The sequence below is a fragment of the Pelophylax lessonae genome (genome assembly GCF_965119305.1).
Source record: "Pelophylax lessonae genome assembly, chromosome: 12".
Lineage (NCBI taxonomy): Eukaryota > Metazoa > Chordata > Amphibia > Anura > Ranidae > Pelophylax > Pelophylax lessonae.
The window spans coordinates 215,542,638-215,570,495 of NC_138779.1; the positions used below are offsets into that span (position 1 = coordinate 215,542,638).

The 27,858-nt window shown below is 40.9% G+C and overlaps 1 pseudogene across 1 annotated transcript; it reads right to left on the reverse strand.

Moving 5' to 3' along the window:
• Positions 1-1,226: 1,226 nt before the first annotated feature.
• Positions 1,227-26,366, reverse strand: LOC309568038 (annotated as a pseudogene). The gene is made up of 3 exons: positions 26,021-26,366; positions 5,860-6,190; positions 1,227-1,400 (listed from the first exon to the last, which is right to left on the reverse strand). The product of its transcript is annotated as an uncharacterized misc_RNA (transcript).
• Between the last annotated feature and the right edge of the window lie 1,492 nt (positions 26,367-27,858).

The window sequence follows — 27,858 nt, forward strand, 5'->3', positions numbered from 1 at the left end:
CCTTTGTCTGCCCCTGGTGTTAACCCCTTCCCTGCCAGTGTCATTATTACAGTAACAGTGCATATTTTTTTAGCACTGATTACTGTTGTAATGTCACTGGTCCTCCCCAAAAGTGTCAAAAATGTCAGTTAGGGGTCCGATCTGTCTGCTGCAATGTTGCAGTCTGATCACCGCCATTACTAGTACAAAAAAATAAATAAATAAAAATGACATAAATCTTCCCCCCTAGTTTGTAGACGCGATAACTTTTGCGCAAACCAATCAAATACGTTTATTGGGAGTTTTTTTATTTTTTTTTATTTACCAAAAATATGTAGCAGAATACAAATTGGCCTAAAAGGATGAAAAATTTTGATTTTAAATTTTTTTTTTTGGAGTGTTATATAGCAGAACGTGAAAAACATTGTTTGTTTATTGGGATTTTTTTTTTACCAAAAATATGTAGCAGAATACAAATTGGCCTAAAAGGATGAAAAAATTTGATTTTTAATACATTTTTTTTTTTTTTTGGAGTGTTATATAGCAGAACGTGAAAAATATTGTTTGTTTTTCAGAATTGTCTCTCTTTTTTTTTTTTCGTTTATAGCGCAAAACAAAAAAAAATTGCACAGGTGATCTAAAAACCACCAAAAGATAAAGCTCTATTTGTGGGAAAAAAAAGGACATCAATTTTATTTGGGTACAGCGTCACAGGACCGCACAGTTTTAAGTTAAAGTAACGCAGTGCTGAATTGCAAAAAATGGCCTGGTCAGTAGGGGGGCAAATCCTTCCGGTCCAGAAGTGGTTAATAAAAGACCGCAGAATTGTCATAATAAGAGCACAATATATTACTGTAAGTACAAAGCACATATTATTTTCCATTAAATATACAGTAAAAGGAAAAAAAAAAACAATAACTAAAGAAAGCCTCCATTTTTTAAATCACATTTACACATTAAACAAGATTATTGACATTGCCTGACTTTCTTTTCGATTTTGGATGAAGCGTAGAAGAGTTTGAGCCCCTGGCTGGTATTTATTGCACTTTTGGGTTTCTGCCGGGACGGCGGCTCCTCCCTATTCCACCCAAAACTACAAAAGGAAAAACTCTAGTCGGAGTCGGGAACTAAGAGGATTACATTGACACAGAGATCTTCAAAATAATCACAGATGACATTTGGAGTTAGAATTGTACTTGTAGATACTTGATAGAGCTTGTCACCATTGTGTAGATCAGTGTGCACAGTTAGCCGTAGTAGTAGTAGTAGTAGTAGTATGGGCGGTACGTGGTGTAGTACACAGAGGGCACAATGATAATCAAGGCAATTCCCAGCAACATGGCGGCCAAGTTGAAGCCAAGAGCTACACGGGATTTCCTCTGCGCTGATTCCCAGTCCCGGTACTTCTTAGCGGAACGTGTCTGTAAAACAGAATGAGATCTTTCAATGTTGAGCTGCAATATTGTAAATATTTAGATACAGTTAGAACCTTTAAAACAAAAAAATAAGCAAATCCTTCTATAGTGTGTACTTCATTGGCGTCAATTGGAGGAATAGTGCCCCATCACTGGTGTCAGTGGGAGGAATAGTGCCCCATCATTGGTGTCAGGGGGAGGAATAGTCCCCTGATATTGATGTCAGTGGGAGGAATAGTGCCCCATCATTGGTGTCAGTGGGAGGTATAGTGCCCCATCATTGGTGTCAGTGGGAGGAATAGTGCCCTCTCAATGGTGCCAGTGGGAGGAATAGTCGCGAATCACTGGTGCCAGTGGGAGGAATAGTGACCCAACATTAGAGTCAGTGGGAGGACTAGTACCCTATCATTGGTGCCCGTGGGAGGACTAGTGCCCCATCATTGGTATCAGTGAGAGGACTAGTACCCCATCATTGGTGTCAATGGAAGGAATAGTCTCCCGTCATTGGTGCCAGTGGGAGTAATAGTCCCCAATCATTGGTTCCAGTGGAAGGACTAGTGCCCCATCATTGGTGCCAGTGGCAAGAATAGTCCCCAATCATTGGTTCCATTGGAAGGACTAGTGCCCCATCATTGGTATCAGTGGGAGGAATAGCGTCCCATCATTGGTATCAGTGGGAGGAATAGTGTCCCATCATTGGTGTCAGTGGGAGGAATAGTGTCCCATCATTGGTATCAGTGGGAGGAGTAGTGCCCCATCATTGGTATCAGTGGGAGGAATAGCGTCCCATCATTGGTATCAGTGGGAGGAATAGTCCCCAATCATTGGTTCCAGTGGAAGGACTAGTGCCCCATCATTGGTGCCAGTGGGAGGAATAATCCCCAATCATTGGTTCCCGTGCAAGGACTAGTGCCCCATCATTGGTATCAGTGGGAGGAACAGTGCCCCATCATTGGTGTCAGTGGGAGGAATAGTGTCCCATCATTGGTATCAGTGGGAGGAATAGTGTCCCATAATTGGTGCAAGAGGGAGGAATAGTGACTCATCATTGGTGTCAATGGGAGGAATAGTCCCCGTCATTGGTGCCAGTGGGAGTAATAGTCCCCAATCAATGGTTCCAGTGGAAGGACTAGTGCCCCATCATTGGTGCCAGTGGGAGGAATAGTCCCCAATCATTGGTTCCAGTGGAAGGACTAGTGCCCCACCATTGGTATCAGTGGGAGGAGTAGTGTCCCATCATTGGTATCAGTGGGAGAAATAGTCCCCAATCATTGGTTCCAGTGGAAGGACTAGTGCCCCATCATTGGTGCCAGTGGGAGGAATAGTCCCCAATCATTGGTTCCAGTGGAAGGAATAGTGCCCCATCATTGGTGTCAGTGGGAGGAATAGTGCCCTATCATTGGTATCAGTGGGAGGAATAGTCCCGAACCATTGGTGTCAGTGGGAGGAATAGTGCCCCATCATTGGTGTCAGTGGGAGGAACAGTGCCCCATCATTGGTATCAGTGGGAGGAACAGTGCCCCATCATTGGTGTCAGTGGGAGGAATAGTGCCCCATCATTGGTGTCAGTGGGAGGAATAGTGCCCCCATCATTGGTATCAGTGGGAGGAATAGTGCCCCATCATTGGTGTCAGTGGGACGGAATAGTTCCCCAGGGGTGGGATAAAGGCAAGCAAAGGGCTGCAGTTTGGAGACCACTGCTCTAGAGAAAAGAAAGTTTGAAATTGGTAGTTCGGAATGGTGTAGGGTTTGAAGCCTCTGTATCATGTGATGCCTCAGGGATTTCAGATTTATAGAATCTGCACTAACTGGTTACTGGGAATGAAATGTACTTCATCTTCAAGGTGAGATATAGCCACGAGGGAAGTTTTAGCTTGACTTCTATCACATAACAAACAAAAATGTTATTGTTTAATTTTTAATGAAAAAGTTATTCCTCCCCATCCCATGTATCACGTTTTCACATTGTTGCAGTAATCTTATCATTAATCACCAAATACCGGAATTGTGAAAGACGATTGTGATTACCGTCTGTCCCATAGCAATATGATTGTACTATTTTACAATTGATTACAAAAAAAAATCAAATCTATGAAATAATCACAAGGAGAATGGTGGAATTCCAGCCAAGGGAGAACGTGCAACTCTTTGATTGAAAGAAAGACAAACTGACCCCCCCTGAAATATTTTTGTCAAATTCGGGTCAGCATTTTTTACTTTTTTTTTTCACCTTTAATAATCTAAAGGTCTGCTAAAACATATAGTTGATCCCCGAAATAAATATATAAGGTGCATCCAATGTTGGTGTGATACTGTAACAGATAATCTAAAGTGCATTCAATATATTAATACATCAAATGTACAATGAAAAAGGTGACTTCAATATTTTAGTGCTCAGTATAATTTATGTTTTTGCCGTGATGATAAATATTAAACAAAAATAAATATAAATAAATATTTAAAATGATAATTAATCATAAAGAAAGTGCATGCCGCGCCCAAAACTGCCAAAAATTCAATAATAGTGCAAAGAGTGCTATTTTCCAGTGCTAAATATTGCACTTCCCATTAATATCTGGAGAATAGTTCATTACAGTGTGTATCCAATATTGATCTAGAGTGACCTCCACCGCAACACCCTGTGAGTTTGGGTTCTCACCTCCACTCATGCGACTCAGCGGCTAAGCTGGGTCATGCAGCTCAGTTTGCCCTATTTAGGGTCATCTTTCACGGAACCGGTGGTCTGCTGGTGTCCTCAAGGGGGGGGGGGGGGTATTTCTGCTTAGTAGGTGTCCCTCTTATTCTCATTGGTTGTTACATGTAAAAGATTCGGGGGGACTCCAATAGTGCTTATAACTTTCAGATAAATTTTATTAAATAAACAGAACAAAAATGTACTCACATTTTGTAGGTGTTTAAGTGCGCCCATCATAAAAGCATCTTCAAGGGAGGGGCCCAGACGGTATCATAGCTAATTCCAGTTAGCCTTCGAGGAGACCAGCAGACCACCGGTTCTGTGAAAGATGACCCTAAATAGGGGAAACTGCGCTGTATGACCCAGCTTAGCCGCTGAGTCGCATGAGTGGAGGTGAGAACCCAAACTCACAGGGTGTTGCAGTGGAGGTCCCTCTAGATCAATATTGGATACACACTGTAATGAACTATTCTCCAGATATTAATGGGAAGTGCAATATTTAGCACTGGAAAATAGCACTCTTTGCACTATTATTGCATTTTTGGCAATTTTTTAATTTTATACATTTTTCATACGTATATACTGTATATATTATTTTTTTTTTTGCATTAGTTGTTAACAGCACAGGTTTATTTATTATACCATTGTTTTTATATATTTGGGTGCGGCATGCACTTTCTTTCTGATTAATTATCATTTTAAATATTTATTTATATTTATTTTTGTTTAATATTTATTATCACGGCAAAAACATTAATTATACTGAGCACTAGAATATTGAAGTCACCTTTTTCATTGCATGTTTGATATATTAATATATTGAATGCTCTTTAGATTATCTGTTACAGCACTTTAGATTATCTGTCACACCAACATTGGATGCACCTTATATATTTATTTCTATGATATTTATTTATTGCATAGATTTTGCACATATTTAAATCACATTTTCACATACAAGTTTTTTCAAGCACTTCATATTGCGCGGCATTTCCTATATTTATTTACTCATTTACACTTCAGAGAGAGTGCTGTGTTCGCAGCAATATTGAGAAATAAGTTAGACCGGTCTAGCTCGCAGGAATATTTATTTAATACAGTTGATCACCGCAACTTTTTGATGAGCAACTAAAATCTGATCAGAATCAAGGGTGGCCCTCTATATGTGTATGTCTGATATTTCAGGGCAAGCAATGTCTTCTGGTCAAAAAATTAAATATTTAATTGAATTTTCAATGATCATTATCATGTTGGGTTTATAAGCTACATGGATGCAAACCATGTGGCTTCTGCAATTTCACCAGCTTTCTTGGTGGCCACTCGTTAGAGATAGAGTAAAGTCTAATAAGAATCTGCTGTGTGCTGCTACACTATCTGGAGTATAAATAAAGGTTTGTTTCTATTTAAAAATGGCTATTCCTGGTGACAACAAGACTTTCTATTTTTGTTTTTTTTTTTTATGTTTTTTAGCTGTTTAGATAACCAAGTGTCAACTTGTCTTTTATCAACCCACCAGGGACCCCTACACTTTAAAAAAGTAAATTTAGCCAACAAATCTCAATAAAAACATCTGAATATCTGCCTATTGCCACATGTTAATGTGGACACAGCCTGGTCCTTACCATTGATGTTACTGTGCTGGCTCTCCACTGCCATGTCAAGCACCAGTGGAAACTTACACCATGAGAAAAAAGAATGCTATAGCACTAATGTTTCTAAGCTCTGGACATTTAAGGTTAACAGCAACCAAGTCTACCCAACATTTCTTACCTGAAGGCTGAAGATAAGCGCCACTATCCCAAAAATTAAACAACAAAATATAAGATTCACGATGGACCACGGCAAATAGTCCCTGCAAGGGGGTGCTTGAGTAGAGAGCACAGTCGTTTCTGTCGTCATCACCATCGGTTGGACAGTATTAACAATCGTTGTGCCTGGAACTTGACCGTTCTGAGGGTACTGCTGTAGTGGCATCATACCGGGAATCATGGCAGTTTGGGGCGAAGGATACAACATCGGTTGAGGAAAGGCCATCTTGGGCGCTGTTGGTGTTAACATTTCTGGGTTATACATTGGAGGAGGCATTTGAAGTATTTGATGGCTATTGTTGGGTTGTGGAAGAGGAATGCCCACTTCTTGGGGATGCCCCCATCCTTGAGAAGGGATCCCCATAGGCTTGGAGAAAGCTTCTTCACTGGGGTTGTTCATTTGATATGGAGGAGGATGCATGATACCCGGTGGATTGAAATTGGGCTGTGTGGCGTCCATCACTGGAAAGGCCTGTTTGTTGAATGATGTGGGATTGTCCTGATGACCAAAGTCTGGAGCTTCATACAAATTTTCCTCTATGGACATGACACCCTTTTAATATTATGTATTGGGTTCAGCAAATTTCCTGACACCCTGCCTTTCTTCTTCAGTTACTTCACCTCGGCTTTGTAACCAGTTGTGTGACTTTCCCTCAGAAGGTGGCCTGTTTATCATAAACTTCCTTAAAGAGAGAACTGGGTGGACCCAGCCACCTGAACCTTTTTTTTTTCTTTTGTTTTAGTAAAGAACGCATTCCTCACCCACCACTGACATTGAAAAATGTTGATGAACAGGAAAGGAATTTTTCTACCTTCCGAAAATTATTGTTGCACAATAAGCATGTGGCTCAAGCATCTTGGAGCAGTACAAGTTGACAATGGGACCACCGATGCAGTATCTGCTCGTGTCAGTGGCGTAGCGTGGGTTGTCAGCACCCGGGGCAAGGTAAGTAATTTGTGCCCCCTACACAAATCTACTAGACCACTACACTGACACCTACACTGACACCAACACTGACCTAGCTGACCACTACACAGACCTACCTTATTCCTACACTGACCTACCTGATTACTATACTGACACCTACACAGACCTACCTGACCACTACACAGACCTACCTGACCACTACACAGACACCTACACTGACCTATCTTATTCCTGCACTAACCTACCTTATTCTTGCACTAACCAACCTGATCACTACACTGACCTACTTAATTTCTATACTGACACCTACACGGACCTTCCTGACCACTACACAGACCACTACACAGACCTACCTGACCACTACACAAACCTACCTGACAATTACACTGACCACTACACAGACCTACCTGACCACTACACAAACCTACCTGACAATTACACTGACCACTACACAGACCTACCTGACCACTACACAAACCTACCTGACAATTACACTGACCACTACACAGACCTACCTGACCACTACACAAACCTACCTGACAATTACACTGACCACTACACAGACCTACCTGACCACTACACAAACCTACCTGACAATTACACTGACCACTACACAGACTTACCTGACCACTACACAAACCTACCTGACAATTACACAGACCACAACACAGACCTAACTGACCACTACACAAACCTACCTGACAATTACACTGACCACTACACAGACCTACCTGACCACTACACAAACCTACCTGACAATTACACTGACCACTACACAGATCTACCTGTTACCTGCACTAACCTACCTGATCACTATACTGACACCTACAGAGACCTATCGGACCACTACACAGCCTCATGTGACTAGGCCCCTGCTCCTTGGTTAGTGTTTGGATCAGCTCCTAACCTTGCCCTTCCACACTTTAATAATGCAAATAATGAACTTATATGCAGAATGGACCACGTGGAGAGGGAATTTAGAATGTTCCACCATGGATGATGAGTGTTGGCACATGACCAAGTTCTGGGAATGCATGGAGCAGCTTCCCTGAATGGGGGGAGTCCCTAACTTGCCAGCATAGATCAACTTCAGCATGGATTAACTTGGGAGCCTTTCCCTGCATCAAATGAGGGTGGAGAGCTATGCACTCTCTAAAATCCTACTTTATCAAAAATGTTTGGGTTCAATAAGCGACTGTTACATAGTTACATACATAGTAGGTGAGGTTGAATAAAGACAATAGTCCATCCAGTTCAACCTGTGTAGGTGTGTGTGGCCGCAATCATCTCACATAGCCCTGAATGTTCTGATCCTTGAGATGTACGTCTAAGAGTCTTTTGAAAGCCACCATACTTCCCACAGAAAACACCTCTTGTGGTAGAGAATTCCACAATCTTGTAGCCCTAACAGTAAAGAACCCCCCATGTTGCCTGAGGTTAAAACGCTTCTCCTCTAATCGCAATGTATGGCCTCGAGTCCTCATGCACTCTCTACGACTGAATAGCTTTTTTTCTATGTCGAGATCACCATTGAGATATTTATAAATTGCTATCATGTCCCCTCTCAGGCGTCTATTCTCCAGGGAGAATAAATCAAGCGATTGCAGACGCTCTTCATAATTAAGGTCCTCCAATCCCCTAATTAGTTTAGTTGCCCTTCTCTGGATCCTCTCCAGCTCCAACACATCCCTCCTGAGGACTGGCGACCAGACTGTGATGGGAGTCACTTTGATTGGGGGGGCCGGGGAACCCAGCTTACCTTAGAGAGGTCGGGAAATCCCTATCTCAGCTCCCTAGGCCTATCCTATGTTTAAGTCACCCCGTGTCTATTAGGGGCACAGGTGACAGAGAAAATGATGGACAGCTACTTAATGGACACTGAGAATATGGTTTGTAATGCTTCGTAATATTTATCAACAATATACCTGAAGAAATATATGAAGGCTCTGGGACATTAGGCCTAGGATCCTTGTTAAAGTCCTAGCTGCCTATTGCCAATAGGGGACTGCTCTGCACAGTCAGACTCATGGCAGAAGCTAATATCATCAGCTAAACAACCTGTCTTCCACACATTGTTGATTGTGCTGATTAACTCATCTATTGTCTCTTGTGGGGATGTGTTTACACTTATGATAATGTGTATTGTACTTCATGAGCTCGATGACAGCAAGTCTGCTAGTTAATTAACCACTTAATGACCGTCCACCGCAGATTTACTTAGGCAGGCTGGCCCTCTTGCACGAACAGACGTAGCTCTACGTTGTTCACGCGCCTGCAATTAGTACAGTAACAGTGCGTATTTTTAGCACTGATTACTGTAGTAATGTCACTGGTCCCCCCAAAGGTGTCAAAAATGTCAGTTAGGTGTCAATGTTGTAGTTCTGCTAAAAATCACGAAACCCCGCCATTAGTGAAAAAAAGAAAAAACAATAAAAAGGACATAAATCTTTCCCGTAGTAGACACGATAACTTTTGCGCAAACCAATCAAAATACACTTTTTGCTATTTTTTTTTTTTACCAAAAATATGTAGCAGAAAACAAATTGGCCTAAAATGTTAAAAGATTTTGATTTTTACATTTTGGGGGGGGGGGGGGGGATGTTATATAGCAGGATGTGAAATATATTGTTTTTTTTTTCTTTCAGAATTGTCGCTCATTTTTTGTTTATAGTGCAAAAAATAAAAACTGCAGAGGTGATCAAATACCACCAAAAGAAAGCTCTATTTGTGGGAAAAAAGACATAATTTTTATTTGGGTACAGAGTAGCACGACCGCACAATTGTCAGGTAAATAAACGCAGTGCCGTATCGCAAAAAACGGCCTGGTCTTTAAGGGGGGTAATTGTTAAGGCGTCGGCATACCAAGACATTTTGGGGGAACAGTTTGGGGATGGCCCCTTCCTGTTCCAACATCACTGCACACCACAAAGCAAGGTCCAAAAAGACATGGATGAGCCAGTTTGGGGTGGAGGAACTTGACTGGCCTGCAGAGAGTCCTGACCTCAACCCAATAGGACACCTTTGGGATGAATTATAGCAGTGACTGCAAGCCAGGCCTTCTCCTCCATTATCAGTGCCTGACCTCACAAATGCGCCTTTGGAAGAATGGTCAAACATTCCCATAGAGACTGGGGGTGTCCAAACTACGGCCCTCCAGACCCTTTGCAGCTATAACAGCTTCAACTCTTCTGGGAAGGCTGTCCACAAGGTTTAGGAGTGTGTCTATGGCAGGGGTGTCCAAACGTTGGTCCTCCAGCTGTTGCGGAACTACACATCCCACAAGGCATTGTAAATCTCTGACATTCACGGACATAACTAAGCATGATGGGAATTGTAGTTCCCAAACAGCTGGAGGACCAACGTTTGGACACCCCTGCCATAGACACACTCCTAAACCTTGTGGACAGCCTTCCCAGAAGAGTTGAAGCTGTTATAGCTGCAAAGGGTGGGGCAACTCAATATTGAACCCTACAAACCAAGACTGGGATGCCATTAACGTTCATGTGTGTGTAAAGGCAGGCGTCCCAATACTTTTGGCAATATAGTGTATGTTTTTAAGCTCTGAAGGACATTTAAGGTCAACCGCATCCACACCCACCCAACACTAGAAAAAAACTCAACAACAGCGCAACAACGTTACTTCACCTAGATTTAATTGGTGTACAAAATGAGGTAAGTAGTTGTAACACACCAGTGGAAACTAATATATAAATAAATAGTAAAAAAAAATAGACAAGTGCAAATGGACCCCACAAATGCAAAAATAAAATAAATAAATAAAAGTATAAATTAATAGATTGTTGTCTAATGCAGTTTTGTATTGTATCAATTCATTACACAACAATCTGTTTATTTATACATTTATTTATTTATTGCGTTTGTGATGTCAATTTGCGTTGTTTTCTTTTCCTTTAAGTCTCCATTCACACTACCGCGACTTGTCAGGCTGACAAGTCGCGGTCCCTCGCGGTCCATTGACTGCTACAGGACCCGTTCTAAATAGGAGCGACACAAGTCGCTCCGACTTAGAAAAAGGGTCCTGTACTACTTCGGGGCGACCTCGGAGGTGACTTGCATTGACTTCCATTATGTGAAGTCCGTGCAAGTCGCGGTGCACGGGACTTCACAGGTCGCCCCCGAAGTCGTGCCGCTTCAGTGTGAATGCGGTCTTAACCACCCAACACTTCTTACCTTGAGGCTGAAGATAAGCGCCACTATCCCAAAAATGAAACAACAAAATATAAGATTCACGATGGACCACGCCAAATAGTCTCTGCATTGGGGTGGTGTTGGAGTAGAGATCACAGTAGTTTCTGTGGTCACCACCATTGGTTGGACAGTATTAACGAACGTCGTTCCTGGAACCGGACAGTTCTGAGTGTACTGTTGTGGTGGCATCATACCGGGAATCATGGCAGATTGGGCTGAAGGAAATACCCGGGATTGAGGAAAGACCACTTTGGGTGCTGGGTTATACATTGGGGGAGGCTTTTGAATAATTTGATGGTTATTTTCAAGTTGTGGAAGAGAAAAGTCTGCAGGTTCTGCAGCATATTCCAGTGGAGGTGGGTAGAACGTTGGCTGTGTGGTGTCCATCTCTGGAAGAGCCTGCCCATAGCCTAATTGGGCAATGTCAAAGGATGGTGTGAGATTGTCTTGAAGACCAAAGTCTAGAGCTTCACAAAAATCGCCCTCCATGAACCTCTGAATAATATTGGGTTCAACAAATTTGCTGGCACCCTTCCTTGCCCTTTTCAGGTACTTCACCTCGGCTTTGTAACCAGTTGTGTGACTTTTCTTCAGAAGTAGTCCAGTTTATATTTTACAATAAACTTCCCTAAATAGAGAACTAGGCAGACCCGGCCATTTCAACCTTTTTTTTTTTTCCAGTAAAATGTGCATTCCTTACCCAACACTCACAGTGAAAAATGTTGATGAACAGGGAAGGAATTCTAGCTTCTGAAAATATTGTTGCAAAATAAAAATGACGCTCAAGCATCTTGGAGCAGTACAAGTTGGCACTGGGACCACCTATGCAGAGTCTGCTTCTGTGACTAGGCTCCTGCTCCTCGGGGGTGTTGGACTAGTTCCTAACCCTGCCCTTCCACACATCATTAATGCAAATAATGAACTAATATGCAGAATGGACCATGTAGAGCAGAGGCGTAAACTAGAACTTTCAGGGCCCCGGAGCAAGAAACCATGAAGGGCCCCCCAAACCCCTGGCCGGGGCCCTTCCCTTCAAGCCTGGGGCTCTTCCCACTGATCCATTCCTGGGGCCCTTTACCCTCGTTGTGGGACCCTTTCACAAGTTCTGCAGTGGGCCCCTTTCCTGCCATCTTGGGGCCTCCCCACGGTGGTGCAATGCCAGGGCCCGGTCGCAAGTGTGACCTTTGCGATCCTGGAAGTTCACCCACTGGTGTCAGCAGTTGTTATTTTTTGGTATTTTAATTGTATTCTTTTTTATCATTTTATTTTATTTTTTTACAGTGCCACTGACTATGACTCTGTCCATTCAGAAAAGGAAGGAGCTGATAAATTACATATTTACTGACCCCTTCCTGGTTCTCTATTGTGACACATCCCCTGCAGCAGCCGGCGGGAGAGGGAAGGGAGCACAGTGTGTGTGTGTGTGGGGGGGGGGGGGGGGGCAGCACAGTGGAGGGGGGGGGGACCAGGGGAGCACACAAGGGCCCAGAGACAGCAGAACACAAGTGAACTGGATAGTAGTGGCAGGGGCAGCATACAGAGGAACCAATCGCCTCCATTTTCCTCCTGCAGCTACAGGAGGAAAAAGGAGGACAGTGATTTCTCTACATTCTGCCCCTGCCCCCCCCCCCTCCTATCCAGGTGTACAGGGGAGCTGCACAGGCCCCCGGAGCAATTGCAACCCCTGCAACCCCTGTAGTTACGCCCCTGCAAGGTTGATATTAGGCTTATAAGAAAGGTATAAGTCTGGGGCGCTGTGCAGGAATACCCAGCAAGGAGCCTGCAGAGTTTTTAGGAAAGTCGGCCAGACACTTACAAGATGGCGCTGGAGTGCTTGCGTGGCCACCAGCGAGATGACGTCACCGGAGTGACGCGTTTCAGAGCATGCGCCGTACTGTCTATGGGCATGCGCGCTCTTTCATCAAGCTAAAGATACATATATCGGGACCAGCCCACTGACGCTAAAATGTATCAGTAGTTGGACTGGAAATCTTATGCTTTAATGTAATGGTATCATCATGGTAATGTTCTTAAAGGGGGAGCGGGGAGGAGCAAGTTGCTGGTCTTGCCTAGGGTGCAAAATAGTCTGGCAGCGGCCCTGCACATTACACATTGTTAGGCACACATTTAACCCCTGATGACCCCTAGATTTTAATCACTTCCCATCCACTGTCATTAGTACAATTTCTGAAGAGAATAAAATAGAATAAAAAATTAAGGAATATAATATAAAATAATAGAATAGAATAGAAAATAAAAAAAAAGAATATAATAGAGTAAAACAGAACAGAATAGAAAATAAAAGAATAGAAAAAAATGGATAGAAAAGAAATACATTTAACCCTTTGATCACCCGTAGATTTTAATTCCCTTCTCATCCATTGTCGTTAGTACAGTGAAAGTGAGGGTTATTTACTAAAACTGGAGCATGCAAAATCAGGTGCAGTTCTGCATAGTAGCCAATCAGCCTCCAGGTTTTATTGTCAAAGATCTATCTGAATTTCCGAATTACAGTAGTGACAGGTTTAAAATAATCCAAAATAGCTAAACAAAATTTTGGATGAAATTTCGAATAGTTTTTGAATTCAAAAAGTTTTTTGAATTGGAATAATTTTCAAATCAAATAAAACATTTCTGAAGAGAATAAAATAGAATAAAAAATTAAGGAATAGAATATAAAATAATAGAATAGAATAGAATAGAAAATTAAAAAAAAAATAATATAATAGAGTAAAACAGAACAGAATAGAAAATACAAGAATAGAAAAAAAATGGATAGAAAAGAAATACATTTAACCATTTGATCACCCGTAGATTTTAATTCCCTTCCCATCCAGTGTCATTAGAAACTGGGGGTTATTTACTAAAACTGGAGCATGCAAAATCAGGTGCAGTTCTGCATAGTAGCCAATCAGCCTCCAGGTTTTATTGTCAAAGATCTATCTGAATTTCCGAATTACAGTAGTAACTGGTTTAAATTAATCCAAAATAGCTAAACAAAATTTTGGATGAAATTCGAATTCGAATATTTTTTGAATTCAAAAAGTTTTTTTGAATTTGAATCATTTTCAAATCAAATAATAAATTTCTGAAGAGAATAAAATAGAATAAAAAAATTAAGGAATTGCGAGGTTTGTATACCAATGCCAGAAGCCTGGCCAACAAGATGGGAGAGCTGGAGCTGCTGATGTTTGAGGAGGACTTAGATTTTGTGGGGATAACTGAGACTTGGTTTGACAGCTCTCATGACTGGATGGCGACCATTCAGGGGTATTCCCTTTATCGCAGAGATAGAGAAGGTAAAAAAGGGGGAGGGGTATGTCTGTATATTAAGAACAGTATACAGGTAAATATGAGGGATGATATTAATAATGGAGCTAAGGACGAGGCAGAATCCCTATGGGTAGAGCTTCAAAGGGAAGGCACGGTGGGGAAGGTAATATTGGGCGTATGCTATAGGCCCCCCCACCAGAGGGAGGAGGGGGAGGTGGACCTCATTTTACAGATAGGATTGGCAGCAAGGATGGGAAATGTCATTATAATGGGGGACTTTAATTATCCTGATATAGACTGGGCAGAAGGAACCGCACACTCAGCCAAGGCTCGGCAGTTCCTAAATGTTCTGCAGGACAATTTCATGGGTCAGATGGTGAATGCACCGACAAGAAACAATACGGTACTTGACCTACTGATTACTAACAATGCAGACCTGCTCACGGATATAGAAATACAGGAGAACTTAGGAAACAGTGACCATAGGTCAATAAGTTTCAATATTAATTACAGTAATAGGAAGCACAATGGTAATATTAAGACGCTGAATTTCAAAAGAGCCAATTTCCCAAAACTGCGCTCACTGCTAGAAAATATCAATTGGGATAGAACCCTGGGAACAAAGAACACGGAGGAAAAATGGGAGTGCTTCAAGAGCATACTTAACAAGGGGATTGGCCAGTGCATTCCAAAGGGAAACAAATTTAAAAGAGCAAAGCTAAACCCTGGGTGGCTAAACTCCAACATAAAAATGCATATTAGTGCTAAAGAAAAGGCCTTCAAAAAATACAAGACTGAGGGGTCATTGGCAGCATTTAAGCATTACAAAGAGTGTAATAAGAAATGTAAAGATGAAATCAGGGCGGCTAAAATAGAACACGAGAGACATATAGCGGAGGAGAGTAAAAAGAACCCCAAGAAGTTTTTTAAGTATATAAACAGTAAGAAACCGAGGCCAGAACACATTGGCCCCATAAAAGATGACAAAGGAAATATGGCCACTGAGGACAGAGAAAAGGCGGAAGTGTTAAATAATTTCTTCTCTTCAGTCTTCACAAAAGAATCGGGGGGCTACACAAACCTAGCTTGTAAGGCGAACTAAACAACACACCTCAGGAAATACCGCCATGGCTAACAGAAGATAGACTTAAAACGAAACTAGAGAAACTTAACATAAATAAATCACCAGGACCGGATGGCTTGCACCCGAGGGTTCTTAAAGAGCTCAGCCAGGTGATTGCCAGACCATTATTCTTGATCTTTAAGGATAGTTTACAGACAGGAATGGTGCCAGCTGATTGGAAAAAAGCCAACGTGGTACCAATATTTAAAAAGGGGCCGAGATGTTTCCCGGGTAACTATAGGCCGGTCAGCCTAACATCTGTAGTCTGCAAGATTTTGGAGGGGATGTTAAGGGACCACATACAAGACTTTAGTAATGAAAACTGTATTATTAGTAGTAATCAGCATGGATTCATGAAAAATCGTTCTTGCCAAACCAATCTATTAACCTTCTACGATGAAGTGAGCTGCCACCTAGATAAAGGTAAGCCTGTGGATGTGGTGTATCTGGACTTTGCAAAGGCCTTTGACACCGTTCCCCACAAACGCTTACTGTACAAACTAAGGAAGGTAGGTATGGACCATAGGGTGAGTACCTGGATATAGAACTGGCTCCAGGGGAGAGTCCAGAGGGTGGTGATTAATGGGGAGTACTCGGATTGGGCGGGTGTGGAAAGTGGGGTCCCCCAGGGTTCTGTCCTGGGACCCAGGGCTCGAGTCCTGCAGGAAAGCATTGGAACGGCGTCCCCGCACTTTTTTCACAGCAGGAACGCCGTTCCCATTGACAGCTGCGTCCTGCAGGCAGGGCCGCTGTTAAGGAGGAACCACAATCCCCCACTGTGCAGTGTGCAGCTATTTAGAAAAAAATAAATAAAAATGTCTTCGGGCGGGCCCCTGTGTTCCGAGGGAGCAGGGACAGTAGGATTATTTTTTCTGTTTCAGGTAGGCGGATTAATCCTCCGCAGCAGCGCGCTACACAACCCCAGCCTGATCACCAGCTTCTTCAATGTGAATAGTTGGTGACAGCCTAGGAACGCTGTGGCGGATTAATCCGCCTACCCGAAACTGATAAAGTAGTCCACTTCTCCTGCTCCCGTGTAACACAGAGGTCCGGCAGGCGCTGTGAAGTGTTAAAGGTCAGGCATTATTGCGAGACCCAGGGGAAAAAAAAGGGGCAGGGGGTGGCGTCGTAGTCCAGGCTAGGCTGTTCATGTGAGCTCACCTGAGTGACAAGCAGTGTACTGGGACTAGTGAGAGGCGCCTGCCCCCCCCCCTCCTCTCCTCTCCCCCCCCTCCTCCTCTGCTCGACCCTCCTCTCCTCTCTCTCTCCTACCCTCCCTCTTCTCCCCCCCTCTTCTCCCCCCTCCTCTTCCTCTGCTCGACCCTCCTCTCCTCTCTCTCTCCCCCCTCCTCTTCTCTCTCCCCCCCTCCTCTCCTCTCCCCCTCCTCTCCTGCCCCCCTCCCAGTTGCCCAGCTCAGTGGTGCCCAGAAGGAAGGGAGAGGACCAGAAGTACCAGCAGTGCTCAGCTGGTCTCTGGGTTCCCAGCTCCAGGAGGAACCACCTGCAGGACAAGCCCTGCACCCAGACCCCAGGTAGAAGACTGTATCCAGACCAGGTACTGGGGGGGGCTAACAATGCTGCATTTGAATTGTTGTCTTAGTGCCAGTTCACATATATGCGATGACAGACCTTGCATGTGATGCGCAGCGCACTGCTGTGCAAATCACATGCGATGTCTGTGCAATGCAAATTCAGCCATACAGATTGTATGGCTGAATTCGCATCGCATTCGGACACAACTCGCACAGGACCCTTTTTTTGGGTCCGCACCAGGATCAGATCGCATGGGTGTGAACACCCATGCGATCCAATTCATGTTGGAACTGACAGTTCGCACTGCAATATGCGAACTGATCTGGGGGTGTCATTAGCTTTGTATTGACACTCCCTGTGATTCGTATATGGCAGTGTGAACTGCCTGCAAGTTGAATGCGATGCAGGAACCCGCAGTTGATTTGCAGGGTTCCTGCATCGCATATATGTGAACTGGGACTAATACCAAGCATGTGTGGAGTGACACATCTGAGGGGCATTGCTGTAATTAGGGTACACTAGTTTTGCACTCTGAAGAGTGAACCACAATGGATCACTTTTCAGAGGGTGTTTGCTAGGTGGCAAGGAAGCATTATGATGCCTCCTCACCATCTAATTTAATCCTTAAAAACCCCTCCACCTACAAAGGTTCCTCCTTAAATCAGGACCCCCCCCCCCTTCCTTAGTGCATTCACTCAGCGGAAGGTGGTCTCTGGTCACCAGAGTCCCCCCAACATCAGAGTTCCCGGTATTCCCCTTTACATCAGTCTGCAGGATTCCCCCTTACAGTGCTAGGGGGAACTCTGTGGACGCTGATGTGAAGGGGAGCTCTGATGTAAAGGACAATTCTGCAGACTCTGATGTAAGTGGGACCTCTGATGTAAAAAGGAATGCAGTGGACTCTGATATAAGGTGGTCTCTGGTCACCAGAGCCCCCCTCCCCCCTTATATCAGAGTTCCCCTTTAGAACATGATCTGCAGAATTACCCTTTATGTCAGAGTTCCCTTGCACTGTAAGGGGGAATCCTGCAGACTCTGATGTAAGGAGGAACTCTTTGCTGGCTGGATTATATTAACCTTACCTTCGTGTAAATAGAGAAACATGGCTTTTGACTTTTGTTTAACATAAACACATTGCTAATAGCACTATCTACATGTTTATAATTTAAAATATTGATATTTGCACTGTTTACCACAAAATATGGGCATTTTAGGTACTTTTTTGCAATGTCGAGGGGGGGGGGATCCTGGGTGAGTTCCCACGCTTTTTTTCCCAGGACTTGACCCCTGCTGGGACCAATCCTGTTTAATTTATTCATAAATGATCTAGCGGAGGGGATATCTAGTACAATCTCAGTATTTGCAGATGACACTAAACTAAGCATGCCAATATCTTCTATGCAGGATGTGGAATCCTTACAAGCGGACCTGAACAAAATAATGGGGTGGGCAACTTCATGGCAGATGAGGTTTAATGTTGAAAAATGTAAAGTAATGCACCTGGGTGCCAGAAACCAGAAAGCAAGCTACTCACTAGGGGGGAAACCTCTGGGTGAGTCAAGGATGGAAAAGGACCTGGGGGTACTGGTAGACAACAGGCTTGGCAGTGGCATGCAATGCTAAGCCGCTGCAAGCAAAGCCAACAAAATACTGGGATGTATAAAAAAGGGGATTCACTCCAGAAATAAAGAGATTATTCTTCCACTCTACAAGACTCTGGTCTGGCCACATCTGGAGTATGCTGTCCAGTTCTGGGCACCGGTCCTCAGGAAGGATGTGCTGGAACTGGAGAGAGTCCAGAGAAGGGCAACAAAAATAATTAGGGGAATGGAGGACATCAGCTATGAGGAAAGACTACAAGCACTGAACTTATTCTCTCTGGAGAAGAGACGATTGAGGGGGGATATGATATCAATGTACAAATACTGTACTGGTGACCCTAGCATAAGGAACAAACTATTCAGAGAGAGGAGATACAATAAGACACGTGGCCACTCACTAAAACTAGAGGAAAGGCGGTTTAACCTTAAAGTGCGTAAGGGGTTCTTCACTGTAAGAGCGGTAAGGATGTGGAATTCTCTTCCACAAGCAGTCGTATCAGCAGGGAGCATTGATAGTTTCAAAAAACTATTAGATGGGCACCTTGGAGACCACAACATACAGGGGTACACAATGTACGGTTAAAAGCAAACACACACACACATCATAGGTTGAACTGGATGGACTGATGTCTTTTTTTCAACCTCACTAACTATGTAACTATGAATAGAATATAAAATAATAGAATAGAATAGAAAATAAAAAAAAGAATATAATAGAGTAAAACAGAACAGAATAGAAAATAAAAGAATAGAATATAACAGTAGAGTAAACAGAACAAAATATAATAAAAAATAAAGAAAAATAATAGAATAGAATATATGCTAAGTGTTCTAGCTCAATGAACTTATATGTGTATCTGTGATTACCACACCGACAGATTCCTTCGAGGGACAGCTATACCTATCTGTCTTCTTCAATGGATCCCTTTTGATGTGAAATACACTTCACATAACTATTCAATTATCTCATTAGCCTTTACTTGCTTGTCTATAGATCATATTTATTATTGATTACATATTTCTGTCATGTTGTTGCTTTTCAAGCGATGTGTTTATTTTTAAATTCAAAACAATAATATATATATGTTTTATATTCCCCTGTGCGAAGTCCATGTTTTCTGTCAATAATTAGCAATTTAGGATGTGGCACGTAGTAACTGTCTTAGATGCGCTCAGTAAACCGCTATCTGGTAGCGCATATAGCTTGACTTAAATAAAATAGAATAGACTAAGACAATATAATAGAATAAAATAGAAAGACAATAACCATCTTCTGAAATTCGAATTTCAAATATAATACATTTGAACTCAAATACAATAGAAAAGAATAGAATAGAAAAAAAAAAAGAAAAGAATAGGAAAAAAAATAATTGAACATAATAAAATAGAAAGAATATAACCTTCTTCAAGGTTTCGAATTTCGAATAGAATATATTCAAATCTGAATAGAATAAAAAAGAAAATAACAGAAAATAAAAGAATAGAATAGAATAGAAAAAAACAATAGAATAGAATGGAATAGAAAAAACATAACCATCTTCCAAAATTCGAAGTTGGAATAGAATCAATTTCGATATTGAATGAAATTCGATGAGAATGCAGTTGGACTGGAATTTGATTTCAATTCTAATGGAATTCGAATTGTTTCAAACATTCCGAATTCGGTCTATTTGAGCTCAATTTGACTGAATTTTGAAAATTTTAAATAGATTTGAATAAATTAAACAAATTTCGAAAACAAATTAAATGAATTTAATAAATTAATTTATGTAAATTATGAATCAAAACTAAGCAAATTTTTTTTTTCGTTCTGCACATATCGAACAGGAAGAGAAGTAGTACCAACTGTAGTATTTCTAGTGCACAGTTATTGCGCAAATAGAATTCGAATTGTTTCAAACTTTCCGAATTCGGTCTAATTGAGCTCAATTTGACTGAATTCGGAACACTTTAATAGATTTGAATAAATTAAATAAAGTCCGAAAACAAATTAAATTAATTAAACAAATTAAATTAATTAAACAAAATAAATGAATTAAACAAATTAAATTAATTAAACAAATTTAATAAATTAATTTATGTAAATTATGAATCAAAACTAAGCAAATTTTTTTCATTCTGCACATGTCTAACAGGAAGAGAAGTAGTACCAACTGTAGTATTTCTAGTGCACAGTTATTGCGCAAATAGAATTCGAATTGTTTCAAACTTTCCAAATTTGGTCTAATTGAGCTCAGTTTGACTGAATTCAGAACATTTTAATAGGTTTGAATAAATTAAACAAATTCCAAAAAAAAAATGAATTAAACAAATTAAATGAATTAAACAAATTTAATAAATTAATTTATGTAAATTATGAATCAAAACTAAGCAAATTTTTTTCATTCTGCACATGTCTAACAGGAAGAGAAGTAGTACCAACTGTAGTATTTCTAGTGCACAGTTATTGCGCAAATAACAATAACAATGACAATTCCAAGCAACATGGCGGCCAAGTTGAAGCCAAGAGCTACGCCGGAGTATTTCTTCGCTGATTCCCAATCCTGGTGCCTTTTAGCAGAACGCGTCTGCAAAACAGAATGAGATCTTTGAATGCTGAGCTGCAATGCTATAAAATATTTATAAAAAAAAAAGAAATTCCAGTATATATACCCATAGTTTGTAGACGATATAACATTCTCATGAATCAAAACAATATATACGCTTATTGGGATTTTTACAGAATACATATTGGCCTAAATTTCGGGAGAAGTTTTATTTTTTATTTATTTTTATTTAATTGGAATTGATTTTAAAAAAAAAATCATTGGATATGTTTTATAGCAGAAAATATTGTTTTCTTTTAAAATTTTCGTGCTTTTTCTTTTGAAGCGCAAAAAAATAAAAAACCCAGTGGTGATGAAATACCCCCAAAAGAAAACTCTGTGAGGGGGGGGGGGGGGATGATATAAATTTCATTTTTGTACAGCGTTGCATGACCGCGCAATTGTCAGTTAAAATAATGTAGTGCCAGAAGAGGGGTTAATACTTCTGGAGGTCAAGTGGTAAGAAATGGTATCTGAAATTCACGGCATGAGAGAAGAACCATTGTATTAATTTTTCCAGGGACCCGTATCTTCTACCTTCCCTTCACTCCAGAACTGCAGCCTCTTGATGCCCATGTCCTCTCGCTGCATGCCATGGCTCCACCCCCCTATATCACTGCTGTGTCCTATGGTGACACGGGCTGGGGATGGAGCAATGAACTGCAGATGGGGACACTCTCTTAAGTCTCTCTGGACACTAAAGGGTTCACTTACGAAAGACAAATAGCCACTTCAGTTCCAGGCCATTTCTGGTACTTTTATTTTCTTTTTTACATGTAAAAATCAGTATTTTTTGATAGAAAATGTCTTAGAACCCCCAAACAATATATATATATATATATTTTATATATATATATATATATATATATATATATATATATATATATATATAAAATATATATATATATATATATATATATATTTATTTTTATTATTTTTCTTTTTAAAGCAGAGCCCCCAGAGAATAAATTGGTGGGTTTTTCATTTTTTTTTTTTTAGGTCACACTGTATTTTTGCAATGGTTTTTTAAATGCAATTTGTTAGGGGAAAATACACTTTTTTATTTTTTATTTTAAAGCAATAAAACACAATACATAATGCACTTGTTTTGTAAAATATAAAAAGATGATGTTACGCCGAGTAAATAGATACCAAACATGTCATGCTTTAACCACCAAAGCCACAAAAGGTTATTACCCTTTAATGACCAGGCCATTTTTTTGGGATTCTGCACTGCGTTGTTTAACTGACAATTGCGCGGTCATTCAACGCCTTACCCAAATACAATCGATGTCCTTTTTTTTCCCACAAATAGAGCTTTCTTTTGGTGGTATTTAATTGGCTGTGCGGTTTTTCATTTTTGCACTATAAACAAAAAAGGAGCAACAATTCTGAAAAAAATAAAAAATAAAAAACAATATTTGTTTACTTTCTGCTATATAACATTCCCAATAAAAAAAAATGTAAAAATTAAAAATTTTTAACTTTTCTTGTAAAAAATCAATTTTTTATAGAGCTTCCTTTTGGTGGTATTTGATCACCTGTGCGGTTTTTCGTTTTTGCACTATAAACAAAAAAGGAGCAACAATTCTGAAAAAAATAAAAAACAATATTTGTTTACTTTCTGCTATATAACATTCCCAATAAAAAAAAATGTAAAAATTAAAAAATTTTAACTTTTCTTGTAAAAAAATCCATTTTTCATAGAGCTTGCTTTTGGTAGTATTTGATCACCTGTGCGGTTTTTCGTTTTTGCACTATAAACAAAATAATGGTATCAATTTTGAAAAAAAAAACACTTCTACTTTGTGTTATAAAACATTCCCAATAAAAGAAATAATAAATAAAATCTACTTTTTTTTTTATCAGTTTAGGCCAATTTGTATTCTGCTACATATTTTTGGTAAAAAAAATCCCAAAAAGTGTATAATTATTGGTTTGCGCAAAAGCTATAGCGTTTACAAACTACGGGATAGATTTATGGATTTTTTTATTTTTTTTTATCAGTAATGGTGGTAATCAGCAATTTTTATCGGGACTGCGACATTGCGGTGGACAAATCTGACACTTTTTGGGGACCAGTAATGTTAATATGGTGATCAGTTTCAAATAATATGCACTGTTACTGTATAAATGACACTGGCAGGGAAGGGGTTAACTCTGGGGGTGATCAAAGGGTTAAATGTGTTCCCTATATGTGCTTACTAACTGTGGGGGGGGGGGGGTGGATTGAACAGAGGCAGAGAGAGATCGGTGATTCAGCTTAGCTGAGACACACGCTCGTTCCCTGCCTCTCTGACAGGAGAGCCATCTTACATTGTTTACATTCCAGGCGACTCTCCTGTCAGTTTCTCTGAAGATCGCAAGAAGCCGGTGACAATCGAGCCCGCTCCTCCCGCGGTCTGCCTCCCGCTGTGTCTAATCACAGCAGGAGCGCGACTCTGGTGGCACGCGCGCGCCGCCGCCAAAACCGCGTGCACATAATCACGTAGATCTACGTGATTATGCACAGCCGAGCCGCCGTGCCGCAGTAAATCTGCGTGGGGCGGTCGGCAAGTGGTTAAAATTGCACACATATGCAACGGCAACAAATTCTGTAGATTTTACTATCCATAGGCAATGTTTTAAAAGCCTTTAAGCTCCGTTTCCACTATTGCGACTTGTTGTGTGACTTGACACATGTCAAGTCGCACAGCAAGTCAAAAGCCATTCATTTCAATTTGGCCCGTTCTAGCTGCTGCGACTTGAGTTGCAGCGACTTTAAAAATAGTTTTTGCACTACTTTTGGGCCGACTTCAGTGCGACTTGTCCCTCATAGAAGGAAGGTCACACTGAAGTCCCCAGATGTAGCCGCAAAAAAGTCACACTACAAAGTCGCGCTAGAAGTAGTGCGACTTTGTAGCCGCAATAGTGGAAACGTAGCCTTACAGGTTACCACTGTAGAATTACAGAGGAAGTCTGGTGCTAGAATTCCTGCCCATGATCTGACGTTTGCGATGATACTTCACATGTGTGGGACGATTGCTGTTTGCATGCACTCTCCTTTGTGCGGGGGGGGGGGGGGACACAGGGGCACTTACATTTTTTTTTTATTACTATTATTCTTTTATTTTTTTTTACTATTGAATATTAATTTATTTTTTATTTTTGAACTGTTGCTTTACATTTTTGTATTACTTTTATTGCTGTCACAAGGAATGTAAACATCCTTTATAGCACATTGTTCAGCCAGGAGATAGAGAGATACAATGTAAAATTGGTTATAAACATTGGTTAGACAGGAGATAGAGAGATACAAAGTATCATTGTTTATAAACATTTAGCAGACATGAGATAGAAATATACAAAGTAGCATTGTTTATAAACATTGGTTTGACTGGAGATAGAGAAATACAAAGTAACATTGTTTATAAATATTGTTCAGACATGAGATAGAGAGATACAAAGTAACATTGTTTATAAATATTGATCAGACAGGAGATAGAGAGATATAAAGTATCATTGTTTATAAATATTGATTAGACAGGAGATAGAGAGATACAAAGTAACAATGTTTATAAACACTGTTTAGACAGGAGATAGTGAGATACAAAGTAAAATTGTTTATAAATATTGTTCAGACAGGAGATAGAGAGATACAAAGTAACATAGTTTAGAAACATTGATCAGAAAGAAGATAAAGAGATTCAAATTAACATTGTGTATAAACATTGATCAGACAGAAGATAACGAGATACAAAATAACATTGTTTATAAATATTGTTCAGACAGGAGATAGAGAGAGATACAAAGTAACATTGTTTATGATTATTGTTCAGACAAGTAACATTGTTTATAAACATTGATCAGACAGGAGATAAAGAAATGCAAAGCAACATTGTTTATAAATATTGTTCAGAAAGGAGATAAAGAAATACAAAGTGACATTGTTTATAAACATTGTTCAGACAGGAGAAACTGAGATACAAAGTAACATTGTTTATAAACATTGATCAGACAGGAGATAGAGAGATACAAATTAACATTGTTTATAAACATTTATCAGATAGGAGATGCTGAGATACAAAGTAACATTGTTTATAAGCATTGATCAGACAGGAGATAGAGAGAGATACAAAGTAACATTGTTTATCAACATCAATTGGAAAGGAGATAGAGAGATACAAAGTATTGTTTATAAACATTGTTCAGACAGGAGATAGAGAAATACAAAGTAACATTGTTTATAAACATTGGTCAGACAGGAGATAGAGAGATACAAAGTAACATTGTTTATAAACATCGATTGGAAAGGAGATAGAGAGATACAAAGTAACATTGTTTATAAACATTGGTCAGAAAGGAGATAGAGAGATACATAGTAAAGCCCCATACACACGTGCAGATTATCTGCAGACTTTTGTCTGCAGACTTACCTTTTCTATGTAGTGCAAGGGCCTGCCGGATTGCATACAAATTGAAAGTGTTTAGGTTTGACCTCATATTATATGGTTTTGGTAAGTCTGCAGACAAAAGTCTGCAGATAATCTGCACGTGTGTATGGGGCATAACATTGAAGGATGTTCAAGATCAACAGCAACCAAGTCAACCCAAGATTTCTTACCTGAATGCTGAAGATAAGAGCCACTATCCCGAAAATGAAACCACAAAATATAAGGTTCAAGATGGACCATGCCAAATAGTCCTTACAAGGGGGTGGTTGAGTAGAGATTATGGTTGTTTGTGTTGTCACAACCATTGGTTGGACATTATTAATGAACACTGGTGGACCTGGAACTGAACAGTTGTGAGGGTACTGCAATGGTGGCATCATTCCCTGAATCATGGTGGGTGGGGGCGAAGGAAACACCGCTTCCGACGCTGGGTTATACATTGGGGGAGGCTGTTGAAATATTTTCTCATTGTTGTTGGTTTGTGGAAGAGAAATGCCCACTCCTTGTGGATGTGTCCATCTTGGAGAAGGGATCACCATAGGCTTAGAGAAAGCTCCTTCACTGGAGTTGTTGATGTGATATGGAGGAGGATTGACCGTACCTCCTGGTTGCGATTCTGGGGGTACTTCAGAATATGCCGGTGGAGGTGGGTAGAATGTTGGCTGTGTGGTGTCCATCTCTGGAAAGGCCTGTCGTAGCATGATGCGGCATTGTCGTAGCATGGTGGGGGATTGTCCTGATGACCAAAGTCTACAGCTTCATACAAATTTCCCTCTGGGGACATTACGTCCCTTTAAATATTATTGCCTTCAACAAATTTGCCAGCACCCTGCCTTTCTTCAGGTGCTTCCCTTCGGCTTTGTAACCAGTTTGTGACTTTTCTTCAGAAGAAGTCCAATTTATCATTTATGATAAGGACAGAACTAGGTGGACCCGGCCACCTGAACCTTTTCTTTCTTTTGTTCAATAAAGAATGCATTCCTCAACCATGACTCACGGTGAAAAATGTTGATGAACAGAGAACAGTATTAATTTTTGGCATCAAATTTCGATGTCGTTTTTTTGTCATTTTGTCTTTTGACTGAAATGCCATGTTAGTAATCGTATTTAAGGCTAGGTGCGTGGGAAAACATCACATGTGATTCTAGTGGACAAAAAGGGGTGAATATTGCGCTCAACAATCAAAACTCACAATAAAGTGCTTGTGTGCATATAAAGCTGAAAATGTACCATAAATAGCAACAACTGCAATATTAGGTAAAAAACACAGATCAGCTAGTGATAAATAAATAAATACATAGAAAGTCCTTTTAGGTGATTATCGTGAATAAATAAATAAATAAATAGTTGAAGTCCTTAAAGTGCTCAGTGCAAAGTGGTATCTCAGCAATATGAGTAGACTTGGACTTGATGGAAAAGCCTTCACCACTAAACCTCCACCCAGTGCTCTGATTAGATACTTCTTACCAGAGAAATATGACCCCTTAATTACAGGGGGTCGTAATCAGCATTGATCTCCAAAGAGGCTCCAGACTGTTCTTAACACTGTCTCCTCATCAGCAAGATATCAAGACCAATTGCCATAGGAAGCTCCGGAATTATGGACATCCAAATGCGGAAATAGAAAGGAGACTCCAATAGTGTAATATGTCAAAATACTAGGGGTTTATTATTAAAATTGCACTTACTCCATAGTAGTAATCAAAACGCCTTCAATCCATGTACGAACAATCGGCTGGTCTGGTGGATGCGACGGTGCTCCGCGCCTGCGTTCCACCAAACCGGAACTCTACGGTCTCACGCTCCCGACGCACGTTTCGTCAGGCGTGCTGACGTCATTAGGAGATCATGTGATTCGCACAAGAATCCCACCACATTTCTGAGCACATCACATGTATATTAATGCAATGTCTGTGCCCTGAGATTTCAGTCTTACATTTTGTATGGCTGAAATCACATCGCATCCGCACCAGAGGCGTAACTAGAACCTTCAGGGCCCCAGTGCAAGAAATCATGAAGGGCCCCCACGGCCCCTGGCCGGGGCCCTTCCCTTCAAGCCTGGGGATGGGGGGGGGATGTCCCCTCCCGCTCCTTGTAATGACAGCCCTTTTAATCAGGGCTGCCATCAGGGGGGACAGCCCATACACATGTAGGGGGCCCAGGCGTTCCGGGGCCCGACCACCCAGGCCCCAACCAACAAGACCAAGTTGTTGCTGCTGTAGAAACTAGCAATTGCTAAAGCAGGGTGGCTGCAGAGTAAGCTGATGGAGCTGAAA